Below are 19,358 nucleotides of genomic sequence, written 5' to 3'. Positions count from 1 at the left end.
TCTTGTAGACGGCCACTATGCAAAACAAAAGCATGGTCCTGCGACGGCTGCTATGCAAAACAAAAGCATGGTCCTGCGACACCCAATCTTACAGATGTCTCCCCTGTCTTGTGCTTCACCAATTAAACCCTGGTTTTGTGATGTCAGGTGATTGCGTCCTTCGTTCCTCGTCTTCTCGTCACTCTTCGTCCTCCTCTCCGTACACCCGCCGCGTCATGCCCACATGGACATGACAGAAAGCAATACAACTCCACAATGCCTGACCGGGTCTGCTATTAAGGACTAAATGGACGTGCAAGGAGAATGTTGTTGTCTGTGCCACTGTGGTGTGCTTGTGGATCAGAGTAAAAAGGAACCTGATACTCCTAGTTTTGGGCAATCTGCTGCCTGGGCGGGAGTGGTTCACCTTTCCTACTCTTGCTAATTAAAATGTCTTTAAATCTACTTTGTGTTGAGAGATTATCAAACATTTTAAAATTATTGATTTTAAACCATGGATCCCATGTCATATACCACCTATACCAGATTATTGCTAATATGCACCCATTCATGCTAACAGTAGTCAGTGCTCTTTTTCAGCAGGATAATCCATACTGCCATGCCATATTGCCATGTCAAACTTTCAACTTGTCCTCCAAATTCGCAAAGCGGGTGCTGCTGCAGGTCACCTCTTCCATCTCTGCAGGACATGTACACCAAGAGATGCAGGACCTGGGCCATCAAAGTTATCCAGGACAAAACACACCCCAGCAACAGCCTGTTCCGGCACCTAAAATTGACCAAAAGACTCATGGCCAGGACTGAGAGACTCAGGAGGAGTTTCTATCCTCAGGCCATAAACATGCTGAATAAACATGCCAGCACACCTCACACCCTGACCATCTGAATGTTCACTGTTGTTACTGCTATCTGTTACTGTTACACTGGTTATTGCACAATCTATGCACAATGCACTTTAACCGAATACATATCAACTGCACATGATGTCTGTGTCAAGAGTGTTTTTACTAGCCTTACTCTACATTTATTTTATTATATTGTATTTTCTCCCTAATTCTATATTATTTAATTATATAAGTTTTACTAAACTATGCACAGTCAAAACTGTGATCTTGAATCTCTTGAATCTTGAAATTCCCTTGACTTCAGTTAGACTGAAGATCTGTGGTATGCATTGAAAAATAAAGAGTCTGTTCCTCATGGTTCTCATTTGCTCTGACATGCATTGTGAGCTGTAAGGTCTAATATAGACAGGGGTGTGGCTTTCCTAATTAAAGTGATATGGCCCATGGCTTTGCCCACCTTTTGTTGTGCAATACACAATTTTTGTAGTATTGCAGTCAAGACCCTTTGAGATTTGAGGGTACCAAGACCAAGATCAAAAATAGACTAGGGATAGAATAGACATCACATTACTCAGCTCAACTGTAGAGAAAAAAGCCGTTGCTGTGAAATGCCTGGATACCTGGTGAATGTAGACGTTGTCAACCAGCACTACCAGGCGCTGCTCACTCTCCTCTCAAACACACCACGCAGATGGGCAACTAAAAAATGCGTGCAAAAAAAAATGGTAACAATTATTTTGCCAATGGCCATTATGCCGCCCTACGCAGCGGCCCATTTTGTTTTGGAGGTGTAGAGCCATCGTAAGTATGATCAGAAGAAATCGACAATTAAATTGACAGAAAAACACAGCCTTGTTGACTTTTTTGCTGATTTATTAACAAATAAAAACTGAAATATCACATGGTCACAAGTCTTCAGACTCTGCTCATTATTTAGTAGAAGCCTCCTTTTGATATAATACATCCATGAGCCTTTTTGGGAAAGATGCAAAGTTTTCCACACCTGGATTTGGGGATCCTCTGCCATTCCTACTTGCAAATCCTGGCAGGTTGGATGGTAAACGTTGGAGATCAGCCATTTTTAGGTCTCTTTAGATGCTCAGTTGAGTTTAAGTCAGGGTCTCTGTCTGGGCCATTCAAGAACAGTGACAGAGTTTTTGTGAAGCAGTCTTGTTGAAATGTAAACCTTCAGTCCAGTCTGAGGTCCTAAGGTTTTCATTCAGGATATCCCTGTACTTTCCCTGCATTTCCCTTGATAGCAACCAGTCGTCCGGTCCCTGCAGTCCCCCCCCCCCCCCCCCCCCCCCCCCCCAGCATGATGGTGGCAGCAGCTACACATACAACTTTGAATTAAGGCCAAAAAGTTTTATCTTGGTCTCATCAGATTGGAGAATCTTATTTCTCACCCTCTTGGAGTCGTTCAGGTTTTTTCTTAGCAAACTCCTTGTGGGCTTTCGTGTGTATTGCATAGAGGAGAGACTTCCGTTGGTCCACTCTGCCATAAAGCCCCGACTGATGGAGGGCTTCAGTGATTGTTGACTTTCTATACCTCTCTCACCAAGGTTCTTCTCCCCATGATAGCTCAGTTTGGCCGGACTCTAGGAAGAGTTCTGGTCATCCCAAACATCTTCCATTTAAGAAATATGGAGGCCACTGTGCTCTTAGGAACCTTAGGTGCAGCAGAATTTTTTTGGAACCTTGGCCACCGGAGTTAAATGAGTATATGAACTCAGAACCATGTGATATTTCAGATTTTCTTTGTTAATAAATCTGCATAAATGTCAATAACTTTTCTCTCAATATGGGGTGCGGTGTGTTCATTAAGGAGGAAAAAATTACTTTAGCAAATGGCTGCAATATAACAAAGAGTGAAAAATTGTAAACTGTATATGCATCTGACTGGTTGCATTTGAATTGAGGTCCGTAATAAATGAGTGAGGATGCAGAGTACTCTCTCGTTTCCCCATCCCATCGAGATCACTATGTCCGAAACCAAGACAACACCAAGACCAAATAACGTCAATGTCACGACTACGGACTTACGGGGGAAGGAATCGCAGAGGTTTGACATGCTGGGAAGGGGGTTTTATTAACAAATAAACAATAAATACAAATAAACAGTGGCGCGATGGCCGAAAACAATTTAACTATACAATTTAAGAAATAAAGAAAAACTAAAACTAACCCGTAGGCGTGTGGCGATTGCCAGAACTGAAAATACACATTCACATACTTTATGTGCACTAACGTTCACGAAAATGCCGGAGACCTGGAAGGGGCGGAAATATCCAGCATTTATGCGCCGTCAATCCTGACAGTCAATACCACAACAAGACTGAGACCAAATAGAGCTGAGCCCACAAACAAGACCGAGACCACATAATGCTGATCAGTTACAACATTAAAAAAGCCTGCCTTATATTTAGTGTTGTTGTTCTCGACATTGGTCTTGCTCCGATCTTGAGAACTACAACACTAAATTTTAGGCATGTGTTTCTGATGTTGTAGCTGATCAGCATGCATTACAACCTACTGGATCCTGAGCTGTCTGTATCATTGATTGCTAGGGGCTGATAAGATTTTAGAATTGTTCAAAACGAGTGAAATACGAAGTCAGTACCAATCTGCAGCATGTAGCAAGTGTAAGCGTTTTTAAGCACCTGCAGCCTCCAGACACTTTGCTTCTTTCATGTTGATGATAAGTATCCTGATCTGAAGTTTAAACGTATGCAGAGCCTCTCAGGGTGCTAAAAGAAAGCTTTAGCCCAGCTCCTTCTTCTAACAGAGCTCTTCTTATCCCCTTATGGCAAAAAAGCTATTTTTGATGAGCAAGAGAACCCAATAGAATAACCTTTGGAAAATCCTTGTTATTTCAAACTTCGGCTTGTTGCAATTGTTTCAGTGAGAATTACTAATTTCCTCTAATGCTCCCTGCCCTCCTATCCTTTAGTTAACCATAAAATTATAATTAAGCACAGGGTCTTCTTCACTCTACTCATGCTTAATATGAACTAGGCTTATTAACATGACCTGGTATAAAATAAAAACAGCTAAAGGATCTTTGTACATTAAGCTAAACACACAATATAAAGAAAAAAACTATTACACAAATACAGAAATGTACTTTTTTTATATTTGGAAAGTTGTCCGCCATTCGGACCAAAGATTTGTATTGTCTGTGTTCCCAGTTATTCTGATCATGTGCAGCTGTTTCATATGTATAAATGTTTGCTTTTTGTACCACATCCTCGTTGGGTCCTTAAGATTCGTGTCCTGTATTGGTGCTTCATGTATTAATACCACTGTTTGTGACTAGTTTGTCACACCGCATGTGTTTATTACTGTAGTCCAAAAGTCGATTTTTTTCCAACTTATTGGTCCTTAAAGCGAGTAAAGTTAGAACAAAGTTGACAGGGGGTAAAGTTAAATTCCATTCTTTTTTTCCACAGTTTGTGCTGCTTTCCCATGGATCAACCAAAAGGGCCGACTTTTGAAATCTCAAAATAATTGATGCGTTAATGCTTCTGTTTCAGACCCACACCCATTTTTCCTGCTTTTACGGCATCAACATATTTTGGGCTTTTAAAACCAATGTAAAGTTGCATCTTATAACATATATAATCTCATGACATATATGATAATGTTTGCAACCAGTCACTATGTGATCATATTAACAATGAAATTCATTATTTTCCATCAGGTTGTAATTAATTAAAAATCTTCTATAAAAAGACTTGGGTGTTGTAAATCATGCTTATCTATCATGCTTTAGAATGAAGTGAGAACATTTTCATCAACATTTATTAATTTGAACACAAACTCTTGAACTTGATACATGAACTTGCATGATCCTTAGAAACCTCTTAAAAATCTATTGCAGCCCTGTCCTACAACACAATCACAAACTGGCCACTTTATTAGGTATTTATATAGGAATTGATCATCGGCAAATTATGTAAGTGTTACATGCAAAGAGGAAAAATAAATACAGTCTCAGTAAAATCAGGTTGGTGGATGAAAATACTCAAGTTTAATTGTCTTCAATTATAATACAAGAGTTTCCAGAGGCATTTGATTGACTTTTCTGGCATTCACTGGCATCTCTGTTTTGCTGACAGGAGGAAAGGAATTTACTGTATGTCTCTATACATCTTTGACCAGAGTCAGACTGGGGTTCAATTCAGCATTTGTCAATTTATGACTGTCAATTCAGTTAGGGTCACAAAGTGGGAGTGATGAATAACAAGTAACTCCCTGTCTGGAAATATTTCTGTATATGACATCACATTTACAGTTTGGCTAAAAAGTATTTCTGGAATTTGTCTGAGTAGTTTCACTTTGAGCAGCTAGTGTGACTGAATGATTTGAAATATGGGACCAAGGCTTCGCTACGCTTGCGTGGCTTGTTGCAGAAAGTTGACGAAAGCTCAACTTTTCAAGGGCCTGCACAATTGTTCATGCAAATGTCCAGAGAGAGCAGATGGGCAACCAGTCAGCAGGAAGCAATTGTTGCTGACAGCCGCATGAAGAAAAAACACTCTGAAGCATCAAACACCCTCAAACATAAATGCAATGCATACATATGAATGCAGGGTCAATTGCAGGAAAATAATCCAGAGCAAAAACAATCCAGCTAAATAATAATTCCCTGATTATTTTTGACTATCTGTTATTGTATTTCTTTTGCATTATATGCATGTAGTTGTAGTTTAGAATGTGTGAGTTGTATTTCAGAAGTTTTGGTTACCTTCAAGTAGACCCTTTCCCCCCTGATCCAGGTCCTGGCGGACCAATGGGAGAAATTATTTAAGCACTCCACATTGCTCTCCACTTGCAACATTCATTCTGAGGCTGTGAAAAGACCCCAGTGGGGTCAGACTGAAGCCTCCAGGTGGGCCTTGGGGCAGTGGTGGCCTAGCGGTTAAGGAAGCGCCCCCGTAATCAGAAGGTTTCCGAATCCTGAGCCACCAAGATGCCACTGAGGTGCCACTGAGCAAAGCACCGTCCCCACACACTGCTCCCCGGGCGCCTGTCATGGCTGCCCACTGCTCATCAAGGGTGATGGGTTAAATGCAGAGGGCACATTTTGTGTGCACCGTGTGCTGTACTGCAGTGTTTCACAAGCACTTCACTTTCACTTCACATTCAGGAAAAGTAACGTCTTTGTTGAACCTCTGATTTGAAACGACTATATATAAATATAGTTATACTTTTGCTTGCATTAGAAAAGTCAATGTTAAAAATGCTGCAAATTTAGGATGTTATGAAATCCCATTCACTTTTTTCATTGGTGTTCTAAAAAGGAGGCATTCAAAGATGTTAATGCATGCAATCTTACATCAGGTTAAGGCTCTCTTTTGACAATTTTTGCATGAAAGCTCCTGTAACAATGAGCATACATTGTGTTAGTTGGTGTGAAAATATTGAGACGCAGTAGGACACATGCAGAGGAAAACAAATGTATTTTTGTGTTTTGATTGCACGCCCTTCGTGAATTTAGCTAACAGATACCATCACATCATCCATAAAAAGCCACGGCAGAAGTTGCGCACGCAGACTGGCACGCTCAGGCCTGCCCTCCTTTTTCATGTTGCTTTTGTTTTTTTTACCCGCAATGAGAACAAAAGGCTGTGGAATTATGTAAAGTCAGGTTGCAGCCCCCCGCTTTGTGATCTGGAGCCTCTCTGCATCCGTGTGGAAGTCCCCCCAGCCTCTCCACTGCCTACACCGGAGCACGGCGGCCTCACACACACACGCCCACGGCCTGGCAGTGGCGCCACCGGCATCCGCACCGCACTGAGTCACCAGTCAAGAGACAGTGGAGCTGCCCACACGCTCTCAGAGCAGCTCGGCAGCGCTAGCGCTCAACTTACTGACTTTCATCTCAACTTCTCATTGGTCTCCGCTGTGCGTTTTCTCTCGCAGCACATTTCCTCAGGATTCTGGGCACCAGCTCAGCGCTTAAACAGCTTTGGCAGATGATGACTGTGCCCTTCTCCACAGTAGTGTTTTGTGGGCACGTGGGCGTGTGTTTCTTTGTGTTCATTCAAGCTGCCCACACAGGTTGTGCTCTCCAAAAAACAAGCAAAAAACCCCAAAAAAACATGATATCTGACAGATGTCAGTACATGACTTGAAAGACCAGACTGTGGTGCGTTCAATTCACCCGTTCATTTTTCCCCTGAAGGGTCGGGTGGAAAGAAAGCAACGGCTGAGATCAGATGGCATCTGGCGGTTGGTCTTTTAAACTGACTTGGCCAACTACTGCTCAAGCTCAATGCTGCTTTATCTTATGCTACCAGACTGCGTGACATTACATCTTTAACCAAAAGTTCTGCAGCTTTGTCTTGCATAGAGGTTCATCACCTCCCTTCTCCGTATCTTTGTCAAACGACCTTCCCCCGAGGAAGAGGTGTGAAAGGCCGGCCATTTGTTTTGGGATCCCCCGCTTTGTGTTTGTCGGCCCCAGACAGGAGACACCAAGGGTGTGACAGGGCAGAAACAACAAATTCTGATTGGCCTGTGGCAACTTCCTGGGAGTCAAATGTATAAAAAATGTATAATTTTCTCGTGTGGTCTCTGAGCACTTCTTTTCCTCTCCATCAGGAGCTAGGGGGCATTTTCTGTCCCTTTTACTCCCCTTTTCTCCTGGACCAGGCAACCTCTCTGTAGCTTGGTTTATGGCTTCTTTATCTTTGGGTTCTTCATCTTTCTCTGTCCCTTTCTCCTTTCTTTTATTTCGGGGTTTTCATTCATACCTGTTTTACATACAATATTTACATGTAACTGGTGTTAATAAATTTGAATCTGTTCATCCTTTTAACCTCTATTGTGCCATGCCTCTTTCTGCCAGGTAACATCAGATTGGAGTGGTTTTAATACAGTTCTCTTGTGTAGAGAGAGTTGTAATATTCTTCTTTTTACAGTGGGTTGCATGGTGGTGTGGCGGTAAGCAACATAGCCTCACACCTCAAAAGTGAAGGAGATAGCAACCAAACATAGTTCAAAAACTATGAAACTTAAGCTTTCTACGATCAGCATTAAAGTCACTTTATGGTGTGGGAGTGAACTATTTTCAAAGCACTATAATAGACACAATACATGCACAGTCTTGGATGAAAGGACTGCTAGTTACTCAGTTTAAGAATGGGAGAAGCCCAGGGTTTTGATGGACTGTACTTCCTCATTCCAGATGGTTTAATGACTGCCACCAAGCCATGCAGATACATTATCAACATTCAGCACTTTATTTCAAACACTCTATTCAAGAATATTACATTTGCATGAACACATCACACACTATGTCTTATACAGTACTGCTTTTTACTGACCAGGCCTAGAGAACCCTCTCAGCCAATCACAACACAGTGTTGCTACTAACTGATGCTGTTCTGTTTACGAATGTCTGGTTGTGCTAGTGCTAGGAAACTGTTACGGCATTTAGGTTAAGTGTCTTGTTCAGGGACACAATGGTAGTAAGTGGGATTTGAACCTGGGTCTTCTGGTTCATAGACGAGCGTGTTGCCCTCAAGGCTACTAGGTTACTGCTTCTCTCCTCAGGCTCATCCGTGTAAATGTGTGCATGCCCTGTGGTGGGTTGCACCCACCCTGGGAAGATATTTATAGTACACATTTTAAGTCATTAGTCAGAAGCTTGAAAACAATTAACTCAATTTGCTAGCAAGTATTCAAAGGGATTAATTTACGTTATTCTTGCACTGGATCACCAACCCCCACCCCCACCCCCTCACTTTCTGCATCACAACCATTAAAGATATGTGTGTTTTCTGGCATTTGTGTTTCTGGTATGTTGGATGTTTTGAGTAATGTTGCATTCCCTTTGATGGTACAATTTACGCAACGCATTTATCATACTGTTAATTATGTTGTACATATATGCATTGTTTATGCTGCACTCATAGCATAGCACTTACGACATTATCCAGAGTGACTTACAACGTGCTTTCAGGTTACCATCAGTGAAGTAAACAGTTCTGGTTCACTAGGAGCCAACTATAACCCCATTCTAAGCACTCCGCCGTTCCGGTGCCAGCTCCTGATTTGGATCCAGCACACAGAATTGTACTGTTCTGGAATTTCTTGATGGTTCACAACACTGACTGAGCACTCACCCAGCGTAGGGTGCCTGCCCACATACAAACACTTATGGTCCATTCAATGTTGCCAATTCACCTAGCGTACATTTCAGGAGGAGGAAACCAGAGGACACAAAAAACATTTGCACTGACATGGGGCGAGCATGCAATCGCTGCACACAAAAGGTCCAACCTGGGATTCAATCTCACAACCCCTGAGAGGTGAGGCCACCTTGCTCACCCTCACACCACCGTAATCATTTCAGTGATAACAGTAGCTTTCAGGGTGTCCTATTGTTTGATTGGTTTCACCGATTTTTCAGAGTGTTGCATGGTTTAAATTTGGCGCCCATGTTTTTAAGCCAATTTTGCTGAAATTTGCTCACAATTTTGCTGTGACTTCTGCAGTCCTAAATGAACAGGTACAGGTAGTGCAGTGAACAAGTGTGTAGTAAAGGAGATGAGGAGGTAAACAAATTGGTCTGCAAACAATGGAGTATAATGAATGAATGGTTTGGCAGCACATGCAATAACAGGCATATTAAAGAAGATTATGCTATCATATTTTATACCATTAAAGTGGTTCATTTAATCTGTACTTACAACACTTCTGATTCTCTTATTATTTTGTTTGATTAATTGAGAGAGTTAGACAGATGCACAAGACACAAACGTTTGCACTTGGCAGCATGGTTCTACCACATAGGTACAACATCAGCAACAGAAATATCCATGGATGAATGAGCCAGGACTAATTTGGGGATGCTGGGAAAAACCGAATGTAATCAGTGAATAAACATACAAACATATTTACAGGTCAGGGACTTTAATGTGCTGGAAATAAAATGACCTATAGCATATTTTATTCTAGCTTTTAAAGGGGATCTTGCATCATTTTCAGTGAAGAAGACATGGAGAAGACAGTGATATACAAAAAACTATTTACAAGATATTAAAGACTGGATGAACTTCCTCATGCTGAACTCGAAAAAGACAAGAAAAATGTTGTTACTTGGACCTAAAGCTGGCAGAAGAAACCTATCCGATTTCTAAGTCAATATTGATGGGACTCCCACCACTATATGTACAACCGCCAAAGACAATAAACAGTGATTTGTGTTTTGAGAATCACATAAGCAACATCTGTAAGACTGCATTCTTTCACCTCCATAATTTTTCAAAGCATTTACATGCATTTATTGTATTGTCCCTGATTACCTAAGTGACTTGTTAACAGGGTACTTCCCGAGAATTACTCCGGGCTCTTACTGGCACCAAGAATGGACCAATTCTGCTTCTGCTGCAGAGCTCCCCTGCCTTGGAACAGCCTTCCTGCTAACGTTCAGACACAGTGTCAATATGTAAGTCTAGAATAATAATTCATTTTTGCACTCAACATTTACACAGGCATCTACCATAATGACTGGGTCCCAGCCATCCAAGTCTAATCTCATTCTCTCTGAGTTATTCTAGATCCTAGTTCCTGGTAATGAGCTTCTGACAATAAGACCCAGGATGAAATGTGCCAGAGGAACACATGTGGAGTTATGTTCTTAGACCTGGCCTCCACAGTCACCGGACCTGAACTCATTCGAGATGGTTTGGGATGAGCTGGACCGCAGAGTGAAGGCAAAGGGGCCAACAAGTGCTCTGGGAACTCCTTCAAGACTGTTGTTAAGTACATAACTCCACATGTGTTCATTCATAGTTTTGGTGCCTTCAGTGAGAATCTACCAATGTAAATGGTCATGAAAATAAAGAAAACACATTGAATGAGAAGGTGAGTCAAAACTTTTGGCCTGTACTGTCCTGTATGTGATTTTGGACTATATAAGAAATAAATGTTGTTGTTGTTGTAGTAGCACATTATGCTCAGCCTGTCATGCTCTGTTACTATGCTGAAGGAAACCAATTGACATTTTGTGATTCCCTGCAGGCAATGACTTCTGGTCATTGCTTGTGTGGTGTCAGTATTCTAATGTAAAATGGATGTGCCATCCTTCCAATCTACAACAAATGTTCATCAGTATAAAACTGAGACTATTGTGAAAAGGAAGCTGAACTGATGACAGCCCAGGGGAATCAAAAATGGCCCGGTCACACAAAAAGTAGACCAATGTTATGTTCCTTGAGACTTAGCCACCAGGCCAGTTGAATGATTGTCACTTACCATGGAGTATAACCATTAGACCTGAGGGCTCAGTTGGGATGAAGCCTCCTAAAAACAACTGTTTTAGTCACATTTGTCCAATGCATTCTGATGACTGAAATTGGGGGTTCCAAGCCAACCAATTAACTGTTTTTCAGAACTGAATCCAGTTCTCTCTGCAACATGCAAATAGCTGCCTCATGCTAAAATGTATAAGAGGTTATATTGAATCTGCTTGTTTTCATGTTCAAAACATTTGACCGAATTAAGAGCATCCACTGCACAGAAGATACAGCCCTTGGTATCGAATGGCCAAACAAACTTTTTAATTACAAATGAAATGTCCCAACTATATGAAATATATGAAAAAAAGTCTTCCCTTTTAATTTTGAGAATTTTCAAAACAACATATATCTGTGTTAAGAAAGTGACCAGCAAACAACTCAATTTGCTAGCAGCCTTATCTCTACCTTTCACGTATATGCACTGGAAGGAGTTTATCTGTAGGAGAAGATGAATGTCTGGGGAATTGCTGCAGGATTCCAGGATGCAAGCAGATGGATTGTCCTTCTCCCCGCTCAGTCCTTCTGACCCTCAGAAGTCCACTGACACCGCCTAACAACTGAAATTGTGTTCTTTTCTATGGAGGTGGCAGCGACGAGAGAGGAGATTAATGTTGCCTTTAACAGGGCTATCTGCGCTGGCTGGAGGGGAGGGCAGATGTGGCCAGATAGTGAGAGTTCGGAGAAAAGTGGCCCTGATGGCATCCGTGTGTGACTCCGCTTCCCGGTAAGGGTGACACCTTGAAATCGTGGCAGCGAAACGCCCGCGGCTGGGATGACAGAGGAGGGCCGCACGGAGACAGGGTGGTATCATGATCAAATGAGGGACGTTCAGATACTGGAGTGGGTCTCAGATCTCATAACACCGAAGCCACCGCAGGCTGACACATGGTCATGTGGAGCTGCGGTCGGGATTAAACAGATTACATGAACTGGTCGAGGGTGAGACTCTGTCTGAACCATGTCTGGCAGCCTCAAGCCAAATCGCTACTAAGACAGAAGCCAAGATGAGGCAGAGGAACTGAAACAAATCGATATATTTGTTGTTGTCTGGAATTTCACGTAATTAATGATTTTTTTAAGACAATGTTGTATTACATTTATTCTATTACAACATTTAAACACTTGGGGTACATTTTTGATGCGTTATTTAAGACGTAGAGGAATGTTGAATTCACACTCAGAACTGATAATCTGCATATTTGATCCAGAGTTTATTTTTAACAGAGATTTGATTTTCTGGGGAAATAGATACTGAAGAACACAAAATAGCTTTATTTCAACTTTTTTTTTATGATAACACTGACTTCTGGAGGGCAGAAATAATAACACAAACACAAAGGCCAGTTGCATTTACATTTACGGCATTTATCAGACGCCCTTATCCAGAGCGACTTACAATCAGTAGTTACAGGGACAGTCCCCCTGGAGACACTCAGGGTTAAGTGTCTTGCTCAGGGACACAATGGTAGTAAGTGGGATTTGAACCTGGGTCTTCTGGTTCATAGGCGAGTGTGTTACCCACTAGGCTACTACCAGTTGCTTTGTAAAAAACCAAGAGATATATTTAGTTAGTAAGTGGTGCCTTCTTGTTTTGAGTGAATTATGTATGTAAATCCTGAGGATGTACTTGACCTGACATGCCTCAGGTCCTGCATCTATTATAGCTCTTTGAAAACAAGGTTTTGTTTCTTTATACATTGTAGAATCGCTTCAAGAGCAACCCGACGATAAGACCATTTTCAGACGCGTGCTGCTGTGACAGCGGCTGCTGCTCATGGCAGGAGTTCTTATTAGGACTCAACACGCACAGTTTATCCTGCTTGTTGCATGCATATGTTTTATTAGACATTTTTCCTGTCATTGTCAGGATTGCCTGCAGCTGGGCTCCACACCGGAATCCAATCCTGACGCCCCATAAATGCCGGAAGTTTCCGCCCGTTCGGGGTCGCTGGCATTTTCGTGAACTTCAGTTGGTAACACTGTTTGTAATTTGAGTTCTGGCAATCGCCACACGCCTACGGGTTAGTTTTAGTTTATCTGTATTTAAGTTAAATCGTTTTCGGCCACCGCGCCATTGTTTATTTGTGTTTCTTTGAGTTTATTGTTTGTTTATAAATAAAACCCTTCCCAGTATGTCAGACCTCTGCGCTTCCTTCCCCCGTAAGTCCGTAGTCGTGACAGTCATGTTTTACAGAATTTTCTGGGTGGCACCTCTGCAACAGGAAGCTGTTGTGTTTGCCCATATGGTTTATTTTCGTGATTCCTCAGAGTTCAAAGGCATAGCACAATGTAATTAATTGGCAAAATCTTTGTTTAGTCTAGTGTTATAAATTGACATTTTTGACCTGTGCAAATTCTAAAATTATTCACACATTTGTAACATGATGGTGAATACAGGGGTGTGTCACGGCCAACGTACCACCTCCAGCCCACCAGATGGAGCAAATCAGGCGGGGAGACAGCGACCCGGAAGCGGAAGTGAGGGGGGGGGTCAGCGTTGAGTTTGCCTGCACCCTTTTGCAACGTCCATACCTGTATGCTGCCCCACCTTTCTTGCCACCCGTAGCCAAGCAACAGCATCTGCCTGTGCCACCCAAGATGCCCCCCATCTGATCCACGCTCCCGGACCATACTCAAGCCAGCCGCCTTCCTGTCGGTCCCAAGCCAGCCGGTCCCCCCCCAGCCTCATCCCCTCGCCTCCTTCCCCGCTTCTCCACATGGAGCCAGAGTTCCCCTCCCGCCGCGCTGCGGCACGTCCACTGCTCCACTCCCGTTCCCACTCACCTCCTTCCTCCCTCCGGTCTTCCTCCCCAGCTCTTCCAGTGCCCGCCATGTCTGCGAGAGCGTCCCCGAACTCGCACGATGACAACGTGATATATGTGGTACAGTGGTGGCCTAGTGATTAAGGAAGTGGCCCCATAATCTGAAGGTTGCCGGTTCGAATCCTGATCCGCCAAGGCGCCACTAAGCAAAGCACCGTCCCCACACACTGCACCCCGGGTGCCTGTCATGGCTGCCCACTGATGGTTAAATGCAGAGGACAAATTTCATCGCGTGCTGTGCTGCTGTGTATCACAATGACAATCACTTCACTTGAGAGATATATGTGCCACATTAAATAGAGCGTATAAAGTAAATGTGTATGTAGGTTTAATGAGTTTGAAGTTCATGGTGTGTGTACATTAAATACAAGAATTCTTCAGTATTTATGTCTCCTAATTCCAAAATTCACTTCCTCATCGCACAAAACATCCATTCCTCTCTGCTTTAGAACCTTAGCGCTTCTGTTTGGTCACTGCATTCCTGACACAACGTTCCAGTTGGATTAATATACCGATCCCCCTCTTGTTTTTTCGCCTCTTGTTTTGCATGACCCACATTCGACTAAGCCTCCGCCTGTGGAGAGAAAACCTGAAATTTCCTGTAGGATTGGCTGGATCAATTTTGCCACTTTCTCTGTGACTGTTCCATCCTGAAGCAGCAAAACCCCCAAGCCTGATGCCAAGCTTCATGCTTGGGCCGATGGGGTTTGTTTTGTTCTCATTTATGCCGAGGATTTCCATCTAGGCGCAGCCTGGTGGCCTGTGACATCTTAAGAAAACAGACACATTGTTTTCCCAGACCACACACAAGTCTACCTTTTGATCACATAGGAACGCAGAGATTTAAGCATATGATTGATAATTGTTCGAGTATGGTCCTCTTATCATCCCAATTCCCGCTTAAACCATAATATCTATTCCTGAGACAGTGACACAGACTGGTGTGCGCCAGTACACATCAGTGCTGAAGAGTGAGTGGGAGCTGGCATCAGCTAAATAATGATTTAAAATGCATAGTGCTTTACATTTTGTCAAGTGGCTCTCATGCTCTTCATCTCACATTGAGAGTGATCAGGGAGGAATGAAGATTATGTTTCATTAGCTGCAAAAAAAGATCTTTAGGAAGCCAATCAACACTTTACTTGTACACCATTTTTGCAGTGTGGCAGGGCACATCATCCTGCTGAAAGAGGTCACTGAGGTCAGCATCAAGATAATAGTGGTTCCATGAAGGTTGTACTTTGTTGGCAATAAGGCAGGTGGTACAGTACATGACAAAGTGCAGCTTTCTCAAAGCATCACACTGCCTCTGTCACCTTGCCGTCTTCCTATAATGCATCCTGGTACCATGTAAGTGACACACTTGATGCAAAAGAAACCAAAATGGATCAGACCAGTACATCTTCTTTCATTAAACGAGAGATATTCAGATACTGGAGTAGACCTGAAATCTTGTAATACTGAAACTACTGCAGTCAGTCAGGTGTTCATTGTGGGCACTTTTGGTGGTGGACATCATGGGTGCCCTGAATGAGTCCCCACCCTGTTCTCAGTGCTTATGGAAATAGACACAAAAACATTCAGCTAAAATACTACTATTTCATTAGCTTTATACAGTCATTCCTATAGTTTAAAAATTCAATATGTACCCAATTTCTTGATGTTTTGGGAAGAGTTCCGAAAGATCAGGATTTACTGTATTCACAATTGCCCAATTTGAACCTTCCACATGTCTGAATGTAATTATGTAATTATGAATGTAATCTAGTCACAGCATTTAACACATTTTTACCCCAAACAATTACCCAGCACTTTGATATTTTTCAGTTGTGCATTACATGGTTATTACCCACACCTTATAGGACTGTGATTCTGCATATTGCTGAGATGATATGATTTACGCTGAGGAGTAAAATAATTTTTCCGAGGCGTGATTTGTTTGTTACGCATCAGTTGCACAAACTGCTATGTTGCATTGGTCTTCTGCATCCCTGGTGCATTTTGTTTCTCTTTCCTGTTCGAATAATAATGACAATAACCACAACAACGATCATTTCTGACTTCTCTTAGGCGCCTGCATCCAATGGCCCAGTGTGAATTTGATGGGAAATGTGTTGGAGGCAGGACCGTGCAGATTTTGGAAACTGCTGCAGAGGCACAATACTCCTTTTGTGTCTCCACAAACTGCCTCCAACTCGCATTTTTAACAACACAAAACTGAAAAAGCGGACTGGATGTGAGCGGGGAAGGATGTAAAGCAAGAGAAAGAGAACTGTCCCTTCAGCAGAGCTCTGTCAGCTCTGCCCGCACTTATCTCCGGCCAGCAGGTGTCCAGGTCATAACAGCGCCGTGTCACCGCACCCCGCTCCACCCTCGCGGCCCGCAGTCACAGCTGCATGGCCCGGTGCATGCCACCGGAAACATGCCATCGCGCTTTCATCTCCGCTCGGCTCATTCCGAGCAGCGGAAAAGCCTGGATCTCCACACGGATCACCAGGTGGCCACGGCGGGCCGCGGAGCCGCCGGCGTCAGCTGAGCAAGGCACCTGTTTCCGTGTTGGGATGTTTCATCTCTCTCTGCTTCCACGGCCCGGGCGAGCTGTCCTGCCTATCAGCACAGATGCAGATGTGTTTATATTCAGGGACTTCAGGCCAGCCGGCCGTCCCCCCAACACCTCCGGGCCGGCTTAATGACTGGGCCGTGACCCTCTGTGGTCTTCCTGTCTGGCTTCGTTCTGATTGCTGCCATGGAGAAAGGACACCTCACATCAAAACACTTCGAGGTGGTCAGTTCTGCAGTTTGACCTTGGAAGTTAACAGGCTCTAAAAGGACATGCTGTTAGACCAACTTTACTGCCCAGCGATTCTGTTAGAAAACAATAATCTATAATTAAAGACTCATATTAGAAAATTAAAGCAACACACTGAGGATGAAGACAATTGCAGTTTCTTCTGTAATTTTCTTTCCACAAGAAAAGGCATGACATTGCTTTACATCCGGAGATTTTAAATATGACAAAACTAAATATTATTTCAAATATTATTCAAACATTGACACTTTCTAAAGTGCCACTTAGACAGTATAAATTCAGTCTATAATGACTTTACTTGTAGTTATTTCCCTTTATCTCACTTGTATGAAGTCACTGTCCCTTCCTCAATTGTCTAGTTCCTCTGCAAAAATATAATTTTGCGTTGCCTTGACATGTGGGGTTTCTTACTAATATTACTTATGTTGTATTTTCAATTATAGTATACTTATTACCTTTCAAATATCTCATATCACAAAAAAAAAACATCACTTTATTTCACCCTTGTCATGAATACATTGATAATTTATTGGAAATTTACTTTGCTATGACATAATAATTCTGATGGCCCCTGAAGAATGGAACCTGCAATGAGATGTCCGCTGGAGCAAGATTTCATTAAGTCTTTCGTGCATGAGTAACAAATCCACAGTGGGGAGAAGAAGCTGTTTCCGAACCTTTGACTTCTGAGGCGAGGGCCATGCATTGTCATGACGTGAAATGTGATGTGGCATTGGAGGGTGTATTACGTTTACACATCGTTGCGATGCAGCTCAGCTCATGAGCAGTCTTTCTTATCCGTAATGCGATTACATGGCAGCAATAAACGCTTTTCTGTGCTCGTTCATACAAACCGCATTTGGCTCGGGAGGAAAAGCTTGACATTAGTCACATAATAAAGTGTTACTGATACACTGATGACAGTCACTACTTGTGAAATGCACAATACATTTTCAGCTGAATTCCAGATGAATACATTTCCAGCTGAATTCTATGGACAATTCTGGCACCAACTTTTGATAAAATGTGTCAGGAAAGTAAGGGAAATGTAGACTACCACCTCTGCTAACATTATTTTCTACATTTCTACTGGCTTAAAATCATTTGCAAAGCTCTATTAAAAAGAATTTCATCCCGGTTTCATAAATGGGAGCCACTCATCAACAAATACACATAGATTATTTAATCTGACAGTACCATTCCTGCAACTAAAACCCTGAAATGATAGTATTGTCTCTAGATGCAGAAAAAGCATTTGAAAGAGTTGATTGGAAATTTCTATTTGTTGTGTTACATAAATTTGCTTTTGGACACATTTTCCCACTAGCATGTGTCAGGACAAATAACCAAACATCCTCCAGCTTCTGTCTCAAGAGGGGCACCAGGCGTGGGGATGTATACTCTCCTAGCTCACTGTTTGCAATTTTTATTGAACCGCTAGCAGCAGCAATTAGACAGACAATAGCAATTCAAAGCTTTAAATTCATAAATGTGGACCATAAAGTCAACCTTTAATCAAGATTCGAGATAAAAAATATTCAACATATTTATTTGTCACATGCATAGTTAGAGTAGCACAACACAATGAAATTCATCCTGTACCACACTGTTTTAACTGTGCATAGTTAACTAAAAGTTATAATTATTCATAATTAAATAAATGGTTTTATGAACAATTAACAATTTATTTGCAATGATCCCCAAAAAAACATAATCTGACTGGTTTAGGTCTATAGACTCCTCCATTTCTAAATTCCTTTGGAAGGACAAACCCCTGCATATTATCTTAAAACACTGCAAAGTAAGAAGGAAAAAGAAGGACTAGACCTACCTTTTATTAATATTTTGTAGCCCGTAGATGAGCCTTGACATAGAACAGGCACTATGCAATAATATAGAGACATATATGCTTTATAAGCATCAGTAACAGCTCATTTCTGACAGCATGGTGGAAGATTCTAAAAAGGACTGGGTCATCATGAATCCCGTTCAAACATACACCCATCTGGAATAAACCAGACATACTAGAATAATATGATAAACCTTCCAAATTGGAGCTGTAAAGGTACTAAATATTGGAAGACACATTTGAAAGAAAATACTTTATTTTTTTAAATATTTAAAATATGGTATTAACAAGAATAGATTCTTAGAATGTCATCAAGTTAAATCAATAGTAACAAGCAAATTCAAGTGTAATCAAATCAACTTGCAAATACCGCCAAGTGTGTTCCTTAATCTAAAAATGACTCAGTCTCCCTTCCTATTGCTACATAGTATTAGGATCTATCAGGCAGATTTCAGATTGACTAGAAATACCAATCTACAATTAATACAATATAGAATTCTGCGGAGAGTGCACTGTACAGGCCAAAGGATGTTCATCTTGGGTTTTATGTCTACTAACAACTGCTCACACTGTCAGGACGACATACCTGACAACTACAACCATGCTCTTTGGATTTTGTCCATCTGTTCAGAGATTTTGGCGCAGGATTTATGAAGACTTATCAAAGTGTTCAAAATGTACAATTCCAGCCTCCCCTTCAGTCTGTTGTTGGGTGTCTGAGAC

The sequence above is a fragment of the Denticeps clupeoides genome, chromosome 18 (genome assembly GCF_900700375.1).
Source record: "Denticeps clupeoides chromosome 18, fDenClu1.1, whole genome shotgun sequence".
NCBI lineage: Eukaryota > Metazoa > Chordata > Actinopteri > Clupeiformes > Denticipitidae > Denticeps > Denticeps clupeoides.
The sequence above is the reverse complement of the archived record's forward strand: the minus strand, read 5'-3'. Positions refer to the sequence as shown.